This window comes from Diospyros lotus, chromosome 1 (assembly GCF_014633365.1).
Source record: "Diospyros lotus cultivar Yz01 chromosome 1, ASM1463336v1, whole genome shotgun sequence".
In the NCBI taxonomy this organism is placed as follows: domain Eukaryota; kingdom Viridiplantae; phylum Streptophyta; class Magnoliopsida; order Ericales; family Ebenaceae; genus Diospyros; species Diospyros lotus.
The window spans coordinates 11,761,982-11,786,515 of record NC_068338.1 but is presented as its reverse complement, the minus strand read 5'-3'; the positions used below and the strand labels follow the sequence as shown (position 1 = coordinate 11,786,515).

General features: G+C 34.2%; 1 long non-coding RNA gene across 1 annotated transcript; it reads right to left on the bottom strand.

Annotated features, from left to right (window-relative positions):
- Positions 1 to 1,660: 1,660 nt before the first annotated feature.
- Positions 1,661 to 2,104, bottom strand: LOC127799448 (uncharacterized). The gene is made up of 3 exons (XR_008022628.1): positions 2,041 to 2,104; positions 1,914 to 1,969; positions 1,661 to 1,798 (listed from the first exon to the last, which is right to left on the bottom strand). It is a non-coding gene; the product is annotated as an uncharacterized LOC127799448 (long non-coding RNA).
- Between the last annotated feature and the right edge of the window lie 22,430 nt (positions 2,105 to 24,534).

The window sequence follows — 24,534 nt, the reverse complement described above, 5'->3', positions numbered from 1 at the left end:
TTGTTATTTCTTTTACTCAAACCCTCAAAATGACTTTTGACATAAGTTAAAAGGCACTATTTTTTATCAAAACAAATGAGCATCGTTGTTTATAAGAATTTTTGTTTGCTCATCATTAAGAAGATTATCCTTTTTTACAAAAGTGAGATTTAGAAACATAAGCTAAAAATTAAAATCAAAAATTTATATTTCAAAATCTATATATCATATTTCGAAACCTCATTAAATAGAGATTTTGATTTTGGAACATAACCGGCACATTTCGAAAGCTTTGATTCTTTCATTACTAAGTGTTTAAAGAAGCAAATTTTTTATTTCATTCCAATTCACCCCCCCTTCTTGGGATATAATTTGCCAGAAATCAAACTAACAATTAGTATCAGAGAAATGTTCCCACTATTCTCTTAAAGGCTTAACATCCTAAGGTATAAGATCCAAAATAGCACACATAGCTAGCACTTCTCAACCTAAGGGTCAAAACACCACTCGTCCCCCATACTTTGATGGTACTAACTATAATTACTGGAGAACTAGGATGCAGATTTATTCATGCAAGATTCAAGTTTAATGCAAACAATTCAAAAGGAAACCACATTATTCGACATGGAGAAAATAGAAACTTGGACAATAGAGGAAAGGAGAAAAATAGAGGTCAATGCCAAGGCTATGAACACACTCATCTGTAGAATTCAATCGAATCTCCACATGCAAAACAACAAAAGATATATGGGATAAGTTAAAGGTAACACATGAAGGTACAAATCAGGTAAAAGAGACTAAGATTAATTTACTTGTGCATGCACTATAAGAATTTGAGAGTTTTACCCACACACGTAAATGTGGGTACAAATTACCTTATGTGTCAACTATAATTTTTCCTTACACATAATGCAAATGTTAAGATGTGTAGGTAAAGGGGGGTTAGGAAATAACTTTTACCCACACATATATTTATGTGTGGGTAAAGCTTAATATATTACCCACACATATATGTGTAGGTAAATATTTCTATATGTGTAGGTATTTTTATGTTAGGAAGTTGTAATTGTGACGTGGCTGATGACGAGGCTTTAATTGGATGATGATGTGGCATGACACGTGTATTTGTTTATGTATAGGTAAAGTTAAGATTATGTGAGGGTAATAATATAAAAAATAATTTTCATATGTGTGGGTAAAAAACGTTATGTGTAGGTAAACAAAATATTATGTGTGTATAATAATTTAAAAAATTTTGAATATGTGTGAGTAAAAAAAATATAATGTGGGTAACAAACATATTATGTGTGGGCAATAATATAAAAAATAATTTTCGTATTAAAGAATAATTTCCATACGTGTGGCTAAAAACATATTATATGTAGGCAAAGCTAAAATTTTATATTTAAAATTTCAATTGTTCCAACATCTATTATAATGTAATTCAAACATATTCACACCTAAGAAGTCATAAAGTCACAAAATGAGCATAAAGTCATTAAGTCACCTAAAAACTTCAAACATATATGAAAAAATATATATATAAAACAAATTATTAAATCTTATCGTCAAACTCCTATTCAGTTGAATGGAGGGAAGGACTGGAGCTGGTTGGATCGAGGGGGGATGAGCCGAGCTAGGATCGTCCTGAACTATAGTTCAATAGTACATATCAAGTAGATGGAGGAGGCATAATAAAATTTTGTATTTGATTACTGCATGGTCTTCAGAACAACCATCGTGCAATAAGCACAAAATAATGATCAAGATACTTGCCAAGGCCTTGTCTGCCATCATTTTCCTCATGGAGTAAGCTAGGCTGTCACATAGTTTAAGTCAAGAATAAAATTAAAGACTATTCATTATCACAGAAAATGAAAGGAGAACAAAAATAGTAAAACTCCTACTACAAAAGATAACCAAAACACACTTACGTTAAGGTAACAACCAAAGGAAGCCCTTCAGGGACAGCAACAACCACAATGGTAACCTACATAATTCTGTAATTAGTAAAAATTGGAGTAACACCAATATAGTTAGCAAACAGAAAATGGCACTTACTAAAATAGCGAATATTTTTACAACTCCATCAAGTGCTTCACCCGCACTTATCTTTCCACTCACAAACTAAACTGATCCATCTGCTTCTTGTGAGTGCCCAGTAAAATATCTGTTAAAATTTTAACAGATTAAAAGGATTTTGAACACATAACAAGACATTATTGATAAAAAAAAAAAAAATGTGAAATTACCTAGCCAGAAGGACGACAAGAACAAAAATAGCCAAAGAAAGTCCAACTATGCCAACAAAAGCTGCCACCCCATTGAGACGTGCCTATCATAGGTCATCCAGAAAGAGCCTTATGTTGAACCCAAAATTTAGCAATAATTATAATGGAAAGTAGAATTAATTGAGGCATTACAAAAAACCTGCAAGGGGGCATCTTCTGAGATACTTGCCATTAACAATCCCCACTCTGTGTTGATTCCAACACCAGTTACCTTATGATGGAAAAAGCGTTTATTATATTCATATACAGCAGAACCCAACTGATTATATATCATTACATCAAACTATTTTAACCAAACTAGAAAAAGTTAAGACTCTGCTATAAGTTCATTTGATATGCATATGGAATTCAACATTTAGACAAAGATCACTTAGCAATGTGTAAAACTACATCAATAATGAAAGATTAACCACCACTAAACCATAGGTGGGAAGGATTCAAAAACAAGAGCAACTGTCAAAACTGCCCATGATTTTTTCCCAAGTCAGAAATATGTATTAAAATTATAATGCTAATTATTTTCAAAATTTCAGATGAAAAAATTTAATAGTAAGCTCAAAGATCCCAGGCATGGTTACTAATTGTAATACCCGGTATTACATGGTATTAAAAATAAATAAAATTGAATTATTTTGTCAGGATCTCGGGCGATCCGGAAAGCCCGAAAGTGAATCTCGAGAAATTAATTAATAAAAATTGCTGAATTGACGGCATAGAGTGCCTCGGGACTTGAATGTCTAAGGAAGAGAGCAAGGGATTGATGAGCGTCTCGATTAGTTAATGATGCTGGAAACAGTCCGATCAGGAATAATTTTCGAAATAATTTCAGTATAAGCCCGAATGGGTGCCAGTCCCAAATGATTGCAAGGGACTTTCGGGAAGTTGAGGGGACCCTAGGGGTGGTCTGGTTTTGCGAGTAAGGCAACCCTGAAACGTTTTCGGGTCTAGTAGAGGTCCCACGTAGGCGCAGGGACAAAATCGATATTCCACTGTAAGTGTCGGTAAATAATTTTGAGAAAATCAATAATCTAATTGGCTTGAGGGTAATTAATTTAGGTATTGGAGGGCCCAAATGATATTATTGAAAGTCTTAAAATTAGTAGATCCAAGTGAGATAATTAAGAAATTGGGGATTAAGAGTATAATTAAATTATATATGTATTTATATATATATGGGCGTATGTATACATAGGCAGAGCCGTGAGCTTGCTGCCAACAATTTCAAATTTTGAAATTTAAAACAGAGAGGGAGAAGTGAAATCGCGAGGGAGAGAGGGTAGCCCGAGATCGCGTCGGAGAGAGAGAGATTGTGGGAGATGGTTGCTGGCCAACCAAAAATGGTGGTGTTGCTGACTGGTTGCAGGGGCTGCTTGGAGAAGACGCAGCCATGGCAGCGATGATGGAGCTCGAGGAGAGACCGATGGCAGCGGTGGCTCGAGTAGAGGCAGCTCGTGGTGGCCGCGGTGACCAGCGACGTTGGAAGAAGCCGACGATGGCTGGAGCAGTAGGGGCGTCGACCGAAGATGCTGCAGCTTACAGCGGTTGCGCGAAGGCTGCTGTTGCAGTGGCCGAGAGCAACGATGGTAATAGAGGCAGCGTCGGGCAGACCTGGTTTGCGGTGGCATGTGAAGCGGCCAGGAGCTTTGCATCCATGGCAGTTGCAGCGGCGCCGGTTGCAGTGGCATGGCTGGAGCAGAGGCAGCCCTCGGTGGTGTTGCGTGTGAGCTGTGGTGGCGCGATGGAGGCAGCCGATGGTGGAGCCAGCAGCGGCAGAGGCCAAGCGAGTGGCCAGAGGCGTTCGGCGATGGCTGGTGCGCGCATGGAGGAGAGAAGAAAAAGGAATGCGGGGAAGAAGAAGTGAAGGAAAAATAAAAAGAAAAAGAAAAAGAAAAATGAAAAAAAAATAATAAAGAAAATCTGGAAAAATGGGAAAAATAGGAGAAAAATCCCAGAAAATTCCAAAAAAGTTCTAAAAATTATTTCGAGACTCGTGGAGCATATTGGAAGCTTGAGAATGGGATTTTGGGCTTGAGATGGCAGTCAATGAGGCAATGCCGGTATGGGCGGATGGTTGATTTTCGTTTCCAAATTAACTGAGGTAAATTTATTAAATTTCTTTTCGAATTAATTTCCATTATTTGAGATAATGTGAAATGGGTTATGGTTGGATTATGACCATGGTTGGGTGGTTTCTGTTGAGTTGTTGTCGAGTGGTTTTGCGGTATACAGTGTAGTTGAGGGCATTGGTTGAATGTCGGATGTTAATGGAGTTGGGTTTGTGTGTGTTTGCATCTAGGTTCGACCGGGAAGACGGTGATTCTAGAAGAGCTCAGAATTCGTGCTGGAATTCTCACCCGTGGAAGATAAGGCTTCGAGCCAGGTAAGGGACGACCCCATGTGGAGGTGGCCTTGCAAGTTGGTAAATGTGTTTGATAATGTTTTTATGTTGCATTTGCATGTAGTGGTTAACACTTGCGTGATGCGAGATCTAGTGAACCTGTGGCCACGAGGAGGACTAGTGTTGTGAGGGCTAATAAGTTAATGCCTCAAACCTTGGAGGGTTGTGAGGATGAGTGGGCCTAGCCTCATTTGCATGCATTGGCATACATAAACATGGTTATATTCATATTTACATGCATTGCACCCTTACTGAGTCTTTATTACTCATGAGGTTTTACATCATGTGTAGATGATGCATGTCCAGATGCAGGCAGGGATGGTGCCGGGAGGCTGTTGTGGCAACTAGCATCGTTGCCCTAGATGTGTGGATGTGTACTCTCCTGTATTTTCATTCATGTATTTATATGATTGAATGTAAGCGTTATTGAGAGTTAGATGTATCTAATTATTGTAATCATCAGTGTGTTAGATGATTGCGAGTCTGCGTGATTTATATGTGGCTTGAGTTGTTGAAGCCAAGTTCGAACCGAGTAAAGATCAGCAAGGTATGTTCTCATAAATCCCCAATACTCAGCGAAGTGTTTGTATGCTAGCTTTGTGCCTGGGTCACCTCTGACTTGCTATGGGGCGAGTTGAAGACAGGTGAAGCTCACTCAGGTTTCGAGTCTCAGTCTGCTGGATTTTTCTGTTTGAGTTGGGACTGATTCTTGAGTGGAGCGAAGGGAAGGACGAAGCCTAGTCCCCACCTAGGGCGTTTCTTGTTGAAACATAGTCCAACCTTTCAGTTGTGGTTCGTCGGGTGAGTAATCCGATTGATTATTTACCAGTGACGCCCGTAAATGAGAGCGGATCGTTACACTAATCCACCGTTATCACAATCCCCTCTGCAATGACCTTGACATCTAATATCACAATCAAATTCCTAGAAAGATATACATACAATAATAATATATATATATATATACTAGGGAATGCCCGTGCCTAAAGGCACGGTGTAAATAATATTAAGATTAAATTCTGAATAAAAATAAAAGTTAAAGTTATTGTATACTTATTAACGTTGTATAATAAAAAATAAAAAAGTTAAATTAAAAAAATTGCTCTATAATCTGAACAAATTAAATTAAAAGTTAAATATCAAAAAATACGTACGAGTTAGTGCTATTGCTGTCAATCAAATATAAAAAAAATATATATCAAATACTACTGCTACTGCTGCAAATAGAAATTAAAATTAAAATGCACACCAATTAGTGTTACTGTTGTCAATCAAATTATAATTACATAAGAAAAATAAATATTATATTGTCTTTACCAAAAAAGTGGGTTAAAATTTTACAAAAAGTAGGTTAAAACTTTACAAAATATGTATGCTTTACAAAAAATATGTCAATAACATGTCTTCAAACATGTGTTTACCCAAACTTTCTCCTTATTACTTTCCAAAAAGTCTTTGCATCAACTTGTATGTATCCCCAATGAAGAACATGCACAATAATCTGGTAATTTGTGAAACAAAAAAAATATAGATTAATACATTTGTTATAAATATACATATCAAAATATACTTTGAGATTGAAATTACCTTATTATATCCCCATCGAAGCAAGGTAGTTGTATTTTTCCTTTTAAACTCCATATATTTTTCGATCCAATCCTACGAAAGTCCATATTTCAAATTATTATTAAATTTAAATCTTAAAAAAATTATATAATCAATAGAAATAATAAATCTACTTGGTCACCTTCTGAACAGTATAACAATACTTCAGGATAAACAATATTTGTAGTAGAATCCAAATAATCTTTAGAGAGCAGAATACTTATACGATCAAATGATGTACATCTGGACAATGCCACATATAATTGCTCATGGTTAAACACTGGTATGCGCAAATCAACCCCAACAAATTTCACAGATTGTTCTTGAGATTTATTAATGGTCAAGACATATGCTAATTGGACTGAAAATTGACGTCTTGTCATTTGGAAAGGCATTTCTGAAGAAGATGGTGCCAAAGATATCCTTGGTATAAATGCCAAATTGTCAAACTTTTCTCTAGTTAAAATTTGAGCTTCAATTATGCGAGTATCGCACCTAGTAACCATCAATCTTGTATCATTACATAGTCTATCTTTCGGTGCAATGTTTCTCAACAATATTATAGGACAACCCACCTTCAACTCTGACTTAAAAGTTGGCAACCCGGGAGGATCCAATGAATTTAAATATTCATTAGGATATCTATTTGTAATGGTAGGATCAATTTCATTATCTTCAGACATTTTATCTGCTGTAAGATAAGTATATAATCTCCCTGGAAAGATATTCAATGCAGTAGTATTGATGTCACTGATCATCGTTACGCGCAGACAGAATTGTGCGTTCAGTTAAAAATGTTGGGGTTGACGTCTCTATTATATTCAACCGTGGATAAACTGTAGAGAGTAATTCATTCAAATCTTGACATTTGTGTATTGTTGATGGAAGGTTAATGATTTCTTGAGGATTGGTCTCAGTCTAAAAAAAAGTGAAATCAATAAAAAAAAAATAAGAATGAAAACACAATTTATTAATTTAAAATAATCTATATAATATGGCACAAAGGTTATAGTAGTGTTACCTCCATTAAGAAATTTGCAAAATTAGCATTTTCACGACCTTCATGATTCAAGCGCATATTCAAATCCAAAGTTAAGATATGTATATGCTTCCATAGAACAGAGTGTCTTAATGATGCATTCACAATTCACTCACGAACTCCTTTGGGTATAACTGGTAAGATTTGTCGAAAGTCTCCACCAAGAACAACAGTAATACCCCCAAATGGCTTTTCACTATCACAAATAACCCTCAATACAATTTGAATTTTCTAACACATCTAATGGGATGGAAAATGTTGAATGTGCAGTACGACCTCTGACCAGTAACAATAATGCAATTCCAGATTAAGCCACGGTAATAACAATATGCCCAAGGTTGCGACATTTTAATGCTATCGTATTGTACAAAAATGTTTTCCCTGTTCTAGCATCCCCATTCAGAAAGAAAACAACTCCTTTATTTTGAAAAACTGAAGAAGTGATTGTGTTATAAGCATTTCGTTGTCCATTGTTGAGACAATTAATAGAAATTTGTGGATCTGCCTATTGTGCCTCACTCTGCAGTTGTCGATGTTCAAATATCAATCGATTACCAACTACTGCACTCCAATTTGCAGTAGGTTGTGGCATGGGTGGGAAGTCAATTAAACTTTTTCCTAATTCATGAAGCATTTGATTCAAAAGATGGAAACCATAATCTTTAATTTGAACCTCAGTTGGGTTAGAAATGGAAAATAATGTACGAATCTTACGTGCAAGATTATCACATATATGCGTTGAGAACTAATTTCATAATGCACATGGATTTAGTGGAGAGCACTGGGTGTGAATAATACTAAACAATCTCCTCAATTGATATCCAATTTTCATAACTGCAACCTCTTTCAAGCATTGTATCCATTATTCATCATCTTCTAAAAGCCCCCTTGCAACACATGCTAATTTAAATGTATCATACACAACATTATCGTGTTAGATATGAGCCTTATAGACCAATTCTACTGACACAAAGGGACTCGATCTTATAATTCTTTAAATATTATTTAAATGGCAAGTTTATGTTTTATTTAAATTACAATATGGTTTAAATTATAAAACATACATCCATTAGTATAATAAGGAGTGGATACCATTCTTAAGAGTTAAGAATACAAGTTACGGATAATCCACAGTTCGTTATACTATAAACATGTTCCTGGCCAGAGAATTCTAATCTAGATAATAGCAACTCATAAAGGCTAACACATCGTCTTCTTCCTTATTCAGTATGAGATACTGAAAGATAAGGTTGGTGAGTCTCGTGCCATTCTGTATGAGATATAGAAGGAAGATGAGTGGGTGCTCGTTACAAGAACGAGTTCACTGAACGGGACTGTTAACATTAAATCACATGGGTTATTTCTCACGGGTCAATGATTTAATGTTACTTGCGATTTTTGCAACTAGTCCTTAGACCTGAGATGACATGGATATCTGTGTATTGGTAGATTAGGATATCAACGATATTATGTGGTTGTTCTAATCAAGGATAATCATACGCATTTATGTGCCTGATTCAGTGATACATAAGGCATGTGTGCATCAGACATGGAATCTATCACCTCGAGATTTATGAGGAAGATATCTTATGCGATCTAGTAATCACTTGACGATAAATCCTTGGTCGAGGTAATATGATGATGGAATTTGTTCTATACAGGTTGTGTCATAATTAGTCAAGATTAATTTTGGATTTGGTCATATGACGAGATTAAGAGATTCGACCTACTGACCATGATCTCATATCTTGTTGGGATATAGGATGATAGAGGGACCGTATTGTATGGTAACGTAGTAAAAGGTTCACAATATCCGCTTCACAATAAATTGGGTAATCATGACATATTTCTAGATGTCACTCGTGATTTACAAGAATTAATTGTTAATTATTCTTGTTGCCAATTTATTTGTGAACCCAGAAAGTCTCACTCAAAAAGAAATCACTTTCAAAAAGTAAATAGATAAATTAGTAATTTTATAATTACTAATAATAGTGCATTTATTTATAAGATAAATAAGAATAATTAAATAATTATATTATGAATATAATTGTTTAATCATTAATTGGGTTGGGCCTTCTGGTAGCACATTAGGCTTGGCCCAATAGCACTATTGGATTCAAGTTAACTTAAATGATTTGGGCTTGGCCCAATTACATTAAATGGAATGGGCTTGAAAAGCCCAACCCATTTAATGTATATATAAGCTCTCCATCTCTTCATTTACTTCACTTATGTCTTCTTGAATCACTTGAAGGTTGAGAGAGTTTTGAAGAAGTGTTCTTAAATCCAAAGAGGTAAGTTAGAAATTTTTGTAAAAAATTTCTTTACTTATCATTCTCTTTGAAATTCTTGAATAGAAGTGATTTCGGGTGGACCGACTCAGCATCCTACACTTGGAAGATTAAACGGCGGGAAATCTAACGGTGAAATCGGATTTCATCAAAAGAGGTAACCTTTCATTTTTATTTCCAATTAGTTAAACCATAATTTCTGAAAAAAGGGATTCCTGCAAACTAAATTTTAATTTCCGCTACGCATATGATAAGATCTATGTAATCCAACATATCGACCGTGCGTAAAGACCGAAACAACTTTGATCATTTGACAACGGTTAGTAACAAACACAGATAAAATCTTTCACCACAATTAGGGTAACAAAATACATTCTACAAATTGCAAATCCCCTTTCTCTTAATTATCATCTCTTTTTCGACTTGAGCCAAACATAATGCTATGGAAATTCTTGATAAGTGAATGGACATTCATCTTCACTGCCAGCACAATATGCAAAAAAGCCAGTAAGAGTTGACATTTGTTGACCAACTCTAGATTGAATCGTTTCTAATGACTCTTCTAGGTTAAAAATAATGCGATGCATTCCAGGTAAATAAAGTGTCAATCGTACAAGTGTTGGCATCTCTGCATGCAAAGGATGACCAAATATTCGTCAAGCAGCTTCTGGAGGTCCAATATACCTTACATCGAGATATTGTTGAATCTCATTTATCATTCCTAACACCATCGTTGTACGATCATAACCCTTATAAATGTACTTATGTATATACTTGACACATCTCATCCCGGCACAAACTTCCACATTTATATGATAGTTGAAAAGTTTAGAAAGATATGCATTGTATGGTACGGCATTCCTGTTATCAACTTCTTGCTCCCTCATAGTATGTACTTGACCATTATTACGACGACGATAGATAGGGTATCCATCTTGATCCATAGTTGTTGTTTCTGTAAAAATTCGAGGGTATCTCTTAGTGCATCTACCATTTTCCATACATGGTGCTTGCGGATTTCAAGCAGCACACGGTCTATGTACCATACAACATTTGATAGTTTCAAAAGGCACATGATCATCTTTTGCTTCTGAAAATTCTGCACAAATTAATTTGTCTACTTGAGCACATGTCCGAATTTTTTCTGGGCCCTTAAGAAATAAAAGTGCATGCATATAAAGGAGGCCTCGTCTTTGAAATTCAATTGTAAAAACATGTGCAACTTTATTTCCAAACACCTTATTTGTTTCTATCACCTTCATCAAACATTTTCTCTTCAACTCAAAAACACAGGCAATTAAATCAGAACGATTAATAGGTTTTTGATGTGGTAATAATGCTGAAGTAATTTTTGGCCAATTGGGATTTGCAGTTATGGTCAGAAAAATATCTAAGTGTTGGTTGTATCGCGTGATAGCCATTGGATCTTGAAAATTTTCAAACATATGTCTAGAACTACCAGTAAATGAAGATGGAAAAATAAACCTTTGACCAACTTGACCAGGTCGCACATAATCTGGATCCATATCCGACAACTCTTGGTAAAGGTCAGCCCGAAGTTTCCCTTGATTAAGCTTGTAGTATGTCAATCGATTTTGCTCAGTTGCAGCCCAAGCATCTACCAAAAACTCTTGACATAGTTTTCCACCTCTCAAAATTGTTGAATACTCTGTGGGTCGTTCAAACAAACGATAACTATAAAAATCCATTTGAGTAAGTCGATCAGTTGAAGGTTGATCATACTGAACATTCCACAATTTCAATTCAGGTTCCTATCCAAGCTCACCATATGGAAATAATAGAACATAATGTAATGGCAAATATGCTAGGTGACATTCATTAATTTGCATCAACTTATTATTTCCTCGAAAATGTAAGATAATATCTCTCATTCCACTTGCCTCTGTTCCATCACCCGGTATTACAATCGCAATCTCATCTGTAGTTGGTAGGTTATACCGAGGTTGATCAGTTCTTGAATTGTAATGAAGATGAGTAGGTAGATTGTGTCCTACTGAGTCTAATTGATGTAAAATGACATGAGCCTGGGGAAAATTATCTACAAATGCATTGACTTGCAACAAACTATCCTGAATAGTTTTGAGAACATACCTTCTCAAGATATGATTTCTATGATTACGAATTTCTAAAGCTGAATTAGAGTCATAGATATACAGTTGAGCATAACTCACATCCTACCCTGGTTGTGATTATAGTGATCATGTTCGATGTCGCAATTCCCCATGAATTGTGAATGATGTAGGGCCCCTTCCACTGAGTACTCTAGGATCTAATGTAGCACCAAGACTCGTAAAAGCATTGACTGCGTTGTACACTCGAGTATAACTTTGAAATGATTTTGATTGATTATTATTCTCATCATATAATGCCTGAAGTGGTGGAGGGGGTGTAATAAGTAAATGTAGCCTAACATTTCCTTCCAAACAGCAAGTTCAGAATAAGGGACACTTCATAGATGATTTTGTCAATTTTTCATTCATCCAATGTAAGGCTGAACAATAAGAACATAATACATCCATCTTGCCAAGATAATGGCGACAATAATCTTTGTGTACCTGAGAGTCAATTGATGTACTCATAGGCATATCTTCTAATTCATCATCAGTACATAAATCTTCTTCAAGAAATTGATTTATAGGAGTAGACCTATGAATATTTGTGTATAAATAAAAATTTGTAAAACAAAATGGTATGAGTAAAAGTATGTATTTCAAGATTATACACAGTAGTTTACCGATTCTTTTGCGGAGCCAAAGATGTGATTGGCATAGAAAACGAACATGTAGAATGATGGGTAACCATTATTCATTTTTGTGCCGAATAAAAATCTTCAGTTATTGTTTCCCACTCCAGGCAAGTGCGATCGCGACGAATTGCTATTAAAGAATATTGTCTTGGGTTAATACATTCCTTTGATCTTTCTCGTTCTCGTCAAAAGCGTTGTCCCAATTGGTATGCAGAACATAACTTTTAATTTTTTTTTCACGTTTTCGTCGTGCACGTTGGGCCAATGCAACTTTTGATAACACATTATCATTGTGTGCCTATAATGAGAATATTTAAGGAGTATGCACTTGTTGGTTTAAAGACACTATCCATCTCTTTAGCGTATGATGTTTTCTACTTTCTTTTTCATTCTTCTTGTTCTTTCCTTAAAAACTTCTTATAAGAAAAATGAAAAAATAAAAAAAACTATATTATGTAGTTTCCTATTTTTTTATATTTTTCTCTTATATATTTTCTTCTGTTATTTGTTTTCTTCTCTTTTTAATAGACAAACATATTAAAAATTCAGATTAATACTTACTTTAACATGCTTTAGAAAAACATTTCACATTCAATAAAAATAATTTTGAATAAATATTTGAAAAAGAAACTTTTTAAAAATGTACATAAAAAAGAGTACATGACACTATGTAATTCCTAAAAAAATCTATATGACAATATTCGAAAAGAAACTTTTAAAACTTGTTGAGAAATCATACCACATGATGTGCATTTTTCTTTCCTTTGTCAGAATGGATAGCCTTTTCTTTTTTCTTTGCCTTTGCTTATAATAAAAAATAAGTAGAATATATTTATAAATTATTTTTAAAATAATAAGAAAATGTATATTCTTACCTCTCGAATGCGAATAGTATTAAGGTCACGATCATCGCGAATAACAACATTAACATTTCTTTCTTGAAGAAATCGAACCTATACATACAAACACGTTAGAGTGATAAATAAAACTTTATACACATAAATAAAAAAATTAGTAAACGGAATTGATATTACGATTCGGTGTAAGTCTCCATCCATCTATAAAGTATGAGGAAAAAAACATTCTATTAGAAGAAAATTAGATATGATAAGTTTTTTTTTTTAAAAAAAAAATAAGCCTTACATTATAAGAGAGGTACTTAAAATTATATAAAGAAAAAAAAACTTACTTGACCAAAAATAGTGATATTATCCATAACGTTTTTACTTCAACCTAAAAATGTTTGGTTATACAATTTTAGACATCAAAAAAAAAAAATTAGCAATACTAAATAGTTAACATGGATTTAATTGGCAATGTCATGTTATTTCCAAATCAGTTGCTACCAAATCAAATAATACAATTTAATATTTTATTTAAATAAATAACTGCCATGGATAAAAAATATTTAACGGGTTATAATCAAGATATATTTTAACAATCACATTAAAAAGATAAAATTAAAATTGGAGCATAACAATTCTCCAAATTTAAACTCTTATATTTTCTAACTGACTTCAGTTTTATATAAGTGAAATTAAAACCAAAATTAAAGCCTGGTATGAATAATTATCATTTGAAAAGTCCAAACATAAATTTAGGCAAAAAAATAAATTTCAACAGATAACAAAGTTATTTTATAAATAATAATCAATAATTATTTCACACACACATTCATATATATATATATATATATATACGAACACACATGGTTACGGCCATTACAACCGCCGCCCGCTGTCGGCCGCCATAGCCTCGGCCATCAATGGAGGGAACCCTGATTTGGGATTGAAGAACCTTGGGTTTCCAACCATGAGTGGTCGGGAACCCTTGTGTTCCCCAACCCCCATGGGTCAGGAACTCTTGGTCGAGGAACCCGTTTTTTTTATGTTATTTTAATTAAAAAGATTTTATTATAATAAAATAAAAAATAGAATTAATAAAATAATATAAATAAATGAATTCTTTTTGAGTAACCAATTTCAATTTAAACTTTGACAATAAAATCGCCTTTCATCATCATTAAAGAAAGAAGTTTTTATTCCTTTTGAAATTAAATCATTTATGATTTACACTGTTGGTTTTGTTTTTATTTAAAAAAATTCAAATGTTGTAGTCCATAATTTTTTTAAAAATTGATATTTAAAATACTTAATTGATATTTAAAATTAAATATTAATTTTTAAAAAATTAAAAATTTTAAAAAATGACCACCAATGGAGCATCTTTTGTCGCCCATACATATATATACACATACACATACACATACATGTGCTACATAAATATACATACATTTAATTAACAATAGAGCATCTTTTACTGCTCATTTAAATACATACATAGAAATGCACAGAACTCAGACATGTATTTGTTTGCTGTTCATTTCTAGGGAACTCAAATTCATTGTCTATTATCATTGTTTGCTGCTCATTATCTATATACATTCAAGTGAGAAATGATTAATATATACATAAATGGAGCAGCAAACAAACACCATTTGATAGAAATGCATAGAAACAAACTCCAAAACCAAATACACAGAACACACACCTCACGGTCGTCGCACACATATACATGTATACACAGAACACACACCCATTTACATATATATATAGAACACACACGCATGTACACACAGAACACACACACACCCATTTACATATGCACATAACACACACATATATATATTACATATATATACACACACACACACCCATTTGACAGAACACACACATACATAATGTATTTGCTCATTAAGATCTTGCATATATATAACAAAAATGCTCATTTGACAGAACATTAGAGAAAGAGAGAGAGAAGAAAACATTAGATTCCAAACATTAAACATTAGATTCCAAACATAACTCGAATGAGCAGCAAACATTAAACAAAGAACAATAAACATTATATAGCCAAACGTAACTCGAATGAGCAAACATTAGATTCCAAACTGAAAATATTAAACATTTGCAAACATTAGATTCCAAATGGCGTACATACATACATACATACACAGAAAAAACAAAGAATAGCAAAATTAGATTGCTTCTGTGCAAACATATAAAATTTAATTCCAAAGAACAACGTACATACATATAAAATTTGACTACTTCCTTCACAATCTAATCGTGAGCAGCAAACACAAAATATTTTTATATGTATGTAAACAATGAACACCATCGTTTCTGGCATACATTACATACATACACAGAAATACAAACATACAGAAATCATTTTTGGCATTGGCAAGGGCAACAGGGATGGCGAGGCGAGCTACACTGTGGCCGAGTGGCGGCGGCGACGGGTGTAAGCGGCTGTAGGGGCGACGGCGGTGGCCGAGTGGGGGCAATGGCAGTCCGAGCGGTCACAGGGGCGGGGGAGATAGAGAAAGAAAGAAAATGAGAGAGGGAGGGATAAAGGCATAGGGGCCAACGATGGGTTTGGCACTTTGAGAGAGAGAGAGAGAGAGAGAGAATGGGAAGGGCGGGACAGAAGAGGCAAAGTGTGTGCAAGGATGGGATAGTTTTTTTTTTGGGGGGGGGGAAACATATCTAATCTCAGCTATAGATGAAAAATCAAAACCTATCTCAACCATCCAAAAATGTCCCCCTTATATTTGTCTCTCAATTTCAAAAACCATCCTCCCTTATTATATAGATATATTGCACATATCAGGTAAAATAGAATAACAGGTGGGTTACCAGCATGATTCCAACACCATCTGAAACCTTGCATCCAAATATCAGAAATGGGGTTATTTGATCTTTGTGAACCTACCAAATGGCACAGCTCTTCAAAAAAATTATGATCAATAATCTAAATATGCTTCACACTAAGATCTAACGAGCTTACAATCTTGCTTTCCCCCGTCATGATGGACTCATCAATGGTAAGAGAATAACCAAAAATTAAGATTCCATCAGTAGGGACCTGGAAAATTACAGAAGGAACAAAATAATTTTTTTTTTTTTTTTGTTTCTTGTTCAAATCTTGTTATATCTTCAGTTATAATAATGGATTCAAGATGAAAGAAACTACTATGTCAAACAAATCAAATCCTATTTGGCTAGACTCACCTGGTCACCAATCTTCAGGGGTACAACATCGCCAACAACAATGTCATATATTGAAACTTTTTCTCTCTTACCACCTATAACAACATGCATAAATGATTCAATAGTAAACCCAACAATTACGCTATCCACAACATAAGTACATCCAACCCAGGCTGAAAGGCTCATTACGGTATGCATTAAACCGACCTAACTAGATGCAAGTTAATGATGGGAATTGGCTTAAGACACTAACCAAGCTTGAATAACAACAATGTCACTTTAGAAATCTATTTTATCTCTTAGTTAACATTTGACCTTCATCGATACCCTCGTCTTCCTTGTATCACTGGTCCACTTCACTTAGTTCCTGTCTTTAATTTACGCATTTTGAACTTTGATTGAAATTTCAATCTCTAGAAGCAAACCATACATAGAACCTCTTGCTCCTACCGCCAACAATGCTGGAGGAAGAAGAATAGAGGCAATGAGTTGGGAAGAGAGAGAGAAAACCAGACCTTGTGTAGCGGCGACGACGACCGGAGGCCGATTTGGAGGAGGCGATGATGACCAGCGGCAGATCTTGAGGCAGTGGCAACGACTGCAATCCAAAGTCTAATCAGAAGCCCCAGTCAGAGCAACCTCCAATAGAAGCCTAAATCGAAAAATCCAACCCTCAACAAAGCCCCCAATCAGGAAATCCAACAGTGACAAACCTTGCGCTGACCAGCAGATCCCCAATCAAAAACCCAGGAAGTGAGCAAAACCACCATTTGAATCGAAGCAAGAGACGAACAAATTCAGATCCACCTTTAGATCTTTCGATCAAACCAGGCGACAGAGGCAATGAGAAGGCAAGGAGTTAACAATGAGAGGGGCTTTAGAGCAATATGTGATTTAGGGATTTGTTAAAAGAGAGGCGGGGTTCTCCCGCCAATATTTTAGTTTTTTTACTTTTTTTAAATATTTAGTTATTAAATAAAAAATAAAATAATTCATAAAAATAATATTAATAATTATTTAATTAATAAAAATAAAATAATTAAATATTATAATAACTGATAAAATAATTTAAATTATGATAATAATTTAAATTAGTTAGATTCCCAAGACTATAGCGTTGGTGGTCACTTCTGAACTGGGTCCATAAAGCAAGAAGTTCTCTTTGCACTATTCCACATGGATGCGTCTCAAGAGTCAATCGGATATCATCCAAAGACTCCTTACTCAGTCCATCCTTTATGAAACTAATTTTATCTTCTCGATTTATGGACGTAAACCCCACAGATTTGCATCGTGTGTTACAGGTCCATCGAGCACATTTGTAACAACCATTCACTCTTTTCGCTCTTCTTTTCTTCGCAAAACTACTCTTCCCTAAGCCTGGAAAATGCTTAAAACTAGGTGAAGTTTCACCAGCTAATCGAACTTTTGCTTCGATCAGCCAACGAATATCTTCAGGGATGTTATTACGCATCAACAGCCAAAGTCTTTCACACCTAGCAGCATAAATTTTTTTCAAATCATTCTGCGGGAGAGATGGATAATACTTGTGAATTTTTGAGAGATAAAGATCCATCTCTCTCTTTTTTTTTTTTTTAAATTATACTAAGAAGAAAGTAAAGAACTATAAACTTTACAAAAGGGATGAGAGTACCTGATCGGAGAATAACACAAAGGAGAGAAGATTGAGCTCAAGAGGGGTGACTTGCCTCATACAGATATGGAGTCTCTTATAGAGCAATGGGCATCACTATTCTACATTCGACTCTAGACATGCCATAATTGCACCGTCAGACTTGACGTCGTTTAGCGTCTCATTTTTCAACATTTGGCAGTGTGCCTTTTTTTTTTTTCAACGGTCGGCGCCTCTGTTTTCAACATTTGGCAGTGTGCCTTCTTTCTTTATAGGGCAGTGTGATTGCACTACCCGAGAAAAAAAAAATGGCTACCACCAGCGTCAATTCTGTCTCTCTCAATTCAATTTTTTTTTTAATTAATTTTGTTTTAATTTTTATTTTTTTTTGGGTAAAATTTTTTAGACACCTTACCCCCCAACTTAAATTGCGCATTGTCCTCAATTGGCAATAAAATGATAGAAGATAGGCATACCTGGCGATCTTCAATACATAAACTCGTATGGAGAAATTTTATTTAGACTGCATACAGAGAAACACTATTTAAGTAATGCAGAAAAGGAACAACTTATATGTATATATATACTTCTTTATATATATATATTTTAAAAAAAATATTTTATTATATATTTTTATTTATTTTTTTTTAGAATTTTTTTTTTCTTTTCTTCCAATTAAGGATCAAATGAGTGGTTGCCCACCTAATCGTATAATATCTCCCATTCACTACACCACTTTTAAAGTTATTTTCAAAATTATATAAATTGATTTTTCTCATGAATGCACATACATATTTTGAAAATATATCGTTCGGAGGTGTTGGTTTTATTATATCCGCGTATGGCACATTAATTTGCATAAACATCTCACACGTGTTTGGTTTAATTTGATCCTCAATAATATCGACTAACCTAAAAAATAGAAATTGAGGGGTAAATGTGGATAAACTTATGATTTTTTCACATTTTAGCTCTCGAATTTTATCCTCTTCTTCCTCCCAGGTTTCTTCTTTTCTCACATCATTTTGGTCTTTTTCTTCCTCCAAGGCTTCATTGACATCTATCTCACTATGATCAACCACTCTCTCTTCTTGCACCAAAGGGTGTACTGTCCTAAGGGCATAAAGTTTCTCAATTATTTCTCCATTCCTTAAGACAGTCACTCCTACATATAATATGTGTGGATAATTTATGTGGGTAAAATCCTCAAATTCTTGTAGTGATAATTATGAATTGTTTTCAATGAAAGAAGATGAGTCTATTAAAGACATGTATACTAGGTTTAATGACATAGTGTCTACTTTAGAGTCTCTAGGAAAAACTTATACAAATGGAAAGAGTTAGAAATTTTTTGAAAAGTCTTCCTAAGTCATGGGAATCAAAAGTCACAGCCATAACTGAGGCTAAGAACTTAGATAACTTAGCTTTTGATAATCTATTAGGCTCTCTAATGATACATGAAATGATGATTAAAAGAAATGAGGTTGAAGAGTCTAAGAAGAACAAAATAATCGCTTTTAAGGTTGAAAATGATGATAAGGAATCACAAGATAATGATGAAGATGATTTTGCAATGCTAACTAGAAAATTTAGGAAATTCATGAAAGAGGGAAGACTTGGCCAAAAGAAAAATTTTAGAAAAGATAAAGAACAAAAAGAAGCTAATACTTCTAACGAGACTAGATGCTATGAATACAAGAAGCTAGGTCATATGAGGACAGAATGTCCTTCTTTAAAGAAAAAGAAGCACAAAGAAAAGAAGATAAAAAAAAGGCACTTGTAATACGGAGTGAAGGGGAACTCTCCTCAAGTGATGAGTCACAAGGAGATGAAGTTGCCAATGTGTGCTTTATGGCTAAACTTGAAGATGAGGTAACTTCTCGACCTTCAAAATTCAGTTTTAGATTTTACTCTTGATGAGCTTCATGATGCTTTTAATGATTTTTTAAGTGAATGTGAACAAATAAATTTGAAAAACAATGAATTAAGAAAGAAAGCTTCATTAGAAAATGAGATTAAGATGTTGAAATCTGAAAAAAAAAAATTGATGAATGAAAAGAATTCTTTAAATGTAGGAAAAGAAAACTTGCTTAAAGAAAAAGAAGACATGATGGACTCCCTAGAAAAATTAGTCGAAGGGAATAAGAAATTAGAATTGATTTTAAGAGCACAAAGAAATTTTGGTGACAAACAATCAAATTTTTCAAGAAGAAATGTCTCATGTCATTATTGTGGAATGATTGGGCATTCAATTAATAAATGCTTCATAAGAAACAATCCTCACAAATTCAAACAAATTTGGGTTCCTAAAAATGAAGTATATGCTAACTTGAATGGGTCCAAAAAGGTTTGGGTACCATAGGGAACAACTTGAGTTGGTTTTGTTGTAGGTAGCATTGGCTTATCTTGGATCAAGAACCAAATGGTTTTTTGATAGCGGGTGCTCAAAGCATATGACTGGAGATCGAGAGCTTCTCAACAATGTGGTTTTCAAGGAAGGAGGTGATGTGCACTATGGAGATAATTCCCAAGGTAAGATCATAGGTATGGGTTCAATTCAATTTGAAAATATTACATTAGAAAATGTATTCCTAGTTGATGGTCTTAAGCATAATTTAATTAGTATTAGTCAACTTTGTGACATGGACTATAAAGTATGTTTTGATGCTAGTTCTTGTGAAGTTGTTTGCTTAAAAACAAAAGATGTTAAACTAAGAGGTAAAATAATAGATAATGTATATCTTACATTTCAAGAATCACCTTTATATAAAAAAAATTGTTTAGTTACAAATATTTCCCAAAAACTCTTGGATATGGCATAATAGGTTGGCACATGCTAGTATGACTTTAATTCACAAACTTGTTAAGCATGGTCTAGTAAATGGGTTACCTAAGCTAAAATATGAAAGAGACCAAATATGTAGTGCTTGTATGAAAGGAAAACAAATTAGTGTATCGTTTAAACCTACAAATAAATTTCCACATCTAGACCATTAATGCTCCTTCATTTAGACTTATTTGGACTTATGAGAACACTAAATCTAGGAGGTAAACAATATGTGTTAGTCATAGTGGATGATTATTGTAGGTTTACTTGGGTGATTTTTTTAACAACCAAAGATGAAACATTTAGATCATTTGAAGCGTTTAGTAAAAAGGTTCAAAAAGAAAAAAGATTTTGTATTATAAGGATTAGAAGTGATCATGGTGGAGAATTTGAAAATGAGTTAGTCAAAAGATGTTGTGAAGATAATGGAATAGATCATACATTCTCATGCGCTAAGACTCCTCAACAAAATGGGGTAGTGGAAAGAAAATATAGGTCATTACAAGAAATTGCTAGAACAATGTTATGTGATAAAAATCTATCTAAATATTTTTGGATTGAAACAGTTCACACCGCATGCTATGTTTTAAATAGGGTTTCCATAAGACACATTCTAAAGAAAACTCCTTATGAACTCTATAAATGTAGGAAACCAAACATAGGATATTTTTGTGTTTTTGGAAGTCCTTGTTATATCTTAAACAATGTCAAAGATTCATTAGGAAAATTTGATGTCAAAACAATGGCCCTTGACCCATGAATCTTGGGGACATAGCTGAATGATGTTCCCTAATGGTAGTCTCCCATAACGTCAAATAGGTAGGTGCCCTTAGTTCATAAAACACTCATGTAGTCTATCAGGCTTCATCTCAGTGTGAGAACACACCTGCAAGGTCGTTTGATCCGAGCAAGATGTCATCCCTCCTAGTGGATAATTGCTTTCTATAAACTCCTGGAGTAGTAGTAACTTTACCTAGTTGACTTCAGGGTAATATTCTTCCTCGGTAAACTAGGTTGCTGGGAAGGACGGTCCTTTCAAGTTAGGGAAGTGTCCTTATTTGTTGCCCAAACTTGGATCTTTAGAACATAATGTGAGGCGTCGTCTTTCCAACTAATACTTTCCCAACTTGCTTTGCCTCGTCTTGTATTTGGTCCCGAAGAAGACTAGGTCAAGGAGTGCTTATCGACCAAGCTGGGATGGTACTCTCCCCCAAGGATTGGTTGCATTTCTTAGGGGGATGGCATAATAGTAGGGAAAAGCCTTGCAAGACAAATAATAATAGGGGAAATGTTGGTCCCTTAGGGTATGACTACTCAAAAGGGGGGGTGAATTGAGTAATTGAAATTTTTCTCCCTTTAATAAATATTCTTGATTAATGATTTTATTTAAGAATATATATTCAATAAATATAATAAATTATGTTTGAGATTAATAATTAATGCAAGTCACAAAATATAACAAAAATAAATAATATGAGGCACAATCTGGACAAATTAAATAAAAAATTAAATATCAAATAATATATACCAGCTGTAGTGCCACCATGGCCGCGACCATAAACCAAGGGAGGGGGAACCCCGATTTGGGGTCAGAGTACCTTGGGTTCCTGATCGTGAGTAGTCAGGAACTCTTGCGTTCCCGAACCTTGGGTTTCCCGACCATGCGTGGTCGGGAATTCTTTTATTTTTATATTATTTTAATTTAAAAAAGATTTTATTGTGTCTAAAATAAAAAATAGAATTAAGAAAATAAAAATAGAATTAAAAAAATAAATGAATTCTTTTTAAATATTTGCATCTTTAAGTAATTCAATAGGATAGATTAACCAATTTCACATTTCTTTATGTATCAAAGATTCAATACCTAACGATAAAAATATTAAATTTCGAATTAAGCTTCCTACTTTGATATTATTATTTGAATAAAGTTTTACACTAAAAACAGAATTTGATCATCAATGATTTAAAAAAAGAGACTTTTATTTCTTTTGGAATTGAATTATCCATGTCAAATTCTAAATGCCAATTTCTTATACAATAAAACTTATATTATTGGTGTTTTTTTATTTAAAACTTACATGATATTTCAAAACTTACATTGTTGATATTTAAAATACTTAAAAATTAAGTATTAAATGCTTTTAAAATTAGAATATTTAGAATAATACTCTTTAAGAAAAATTTAAAAAAAGAATAGTAGTCTATGATACTCTTTATTTTACAGTGGTCAAATAGACACAAATTATAATTATAATTTTATATTATTAACAGACATACGTAAATATACATAAATTATCAGTGTAATGTTTCTAATTTTAAATATCGATTATAGTAATTTTATCTAAAAATATTTTTACTTTCTATTAATATTTTTAACTTTAAATATTTTATCTAAAAATATTATAAGTGCAATTTTTTTAATTTTACTTTAAACTTTAAATGTCGATTAATGTTTCTAACTTTAAATATTTTATCTAAAAATATTTTCACAAAAAATAAAAGAAAAAACAACTGGAAGGGGCCTGACCCGCAAAACTCACCCATCAACAATTTCCAAACAACACTAACCAAGGGTTTAATTCAATCAAACCAATACTTATTCTACATTATCACACATAATGTAAATAATTCAAAAATTATTATTTTACATCAACCAATCCAAAGGAGAAACCTAGCAAATGCTCACACCCGCGTCGCCTCTTTAGCTGTCTCCCTTGTGTCAAAACCCACCCATCAACAATGTCATTTCCCCTATTTTCTCATTTTTTTTTCATATTTTATATTTTATATTTTCTTTTCTTTTTCTTTTCTTTCTTTATTTTCTTTTTTTCCTTCCCATCTTCTTCTTCCTCCTTCTTCTCCTTCATGCACAACCGAACCACCCGCGCCAACTGCCTCTGGCCACCGATCAGGGGTTCCTCGAACCGCCCATTGCCGCTGATCGGTAACAGCCAACTGATGCAAACACCCTCGTCTCCTCTTCCACTGCCGCAAGCAATGTTTGTCACCTGTCGCCCTCTGCCCCTGCCGCGAGCACATCACACGAGTGTATATGTGTTTGTGTGTGTATATGCATATGTGTGTGTGTATATATATGTGTATATGCCTGTGTATGTATATATATGTATGCGTATGTGTGTGTATGTAACATTTCGTATCGAGTGATAGGAATGACTAGAACAACTTATCCTGATGGGCCTACGCGAACTTCCTAGGGGTCACCCATCCTTAAGTTTCCCCAGCTCAAGCACACTTAACCTTGGAGTTCTTTGCCTACATTCAGCCCAAAAGGTATTCAGCTGGTGTTTACTTCCTTACTTATCCTCAATATATACTACCATTCTTTGGGCTCTTGGGGTATTACATTCCCCCCCTTTGAGTACGTGACGTCCTCGTCATGAGATCTTACAACTGATTCCAGATCTTCCCCCTTTTAGGGGCTACCAACCTAGAAGTCTGCCATGAGCCAGTCCTCTTTCAGGCCCTCGCGCCCCGACGCCACTCACCGCCCTCATCGGATCGCCTTCTCTAAGGATCAGCTCTGATACCATTTGTAACATCCCGCATCGAGCGATAGGAATGACCAAAACAACTTACCATGATGGGCCTACACAAACTTCCCAGGGGTCACCCATCCTTAAGCTTC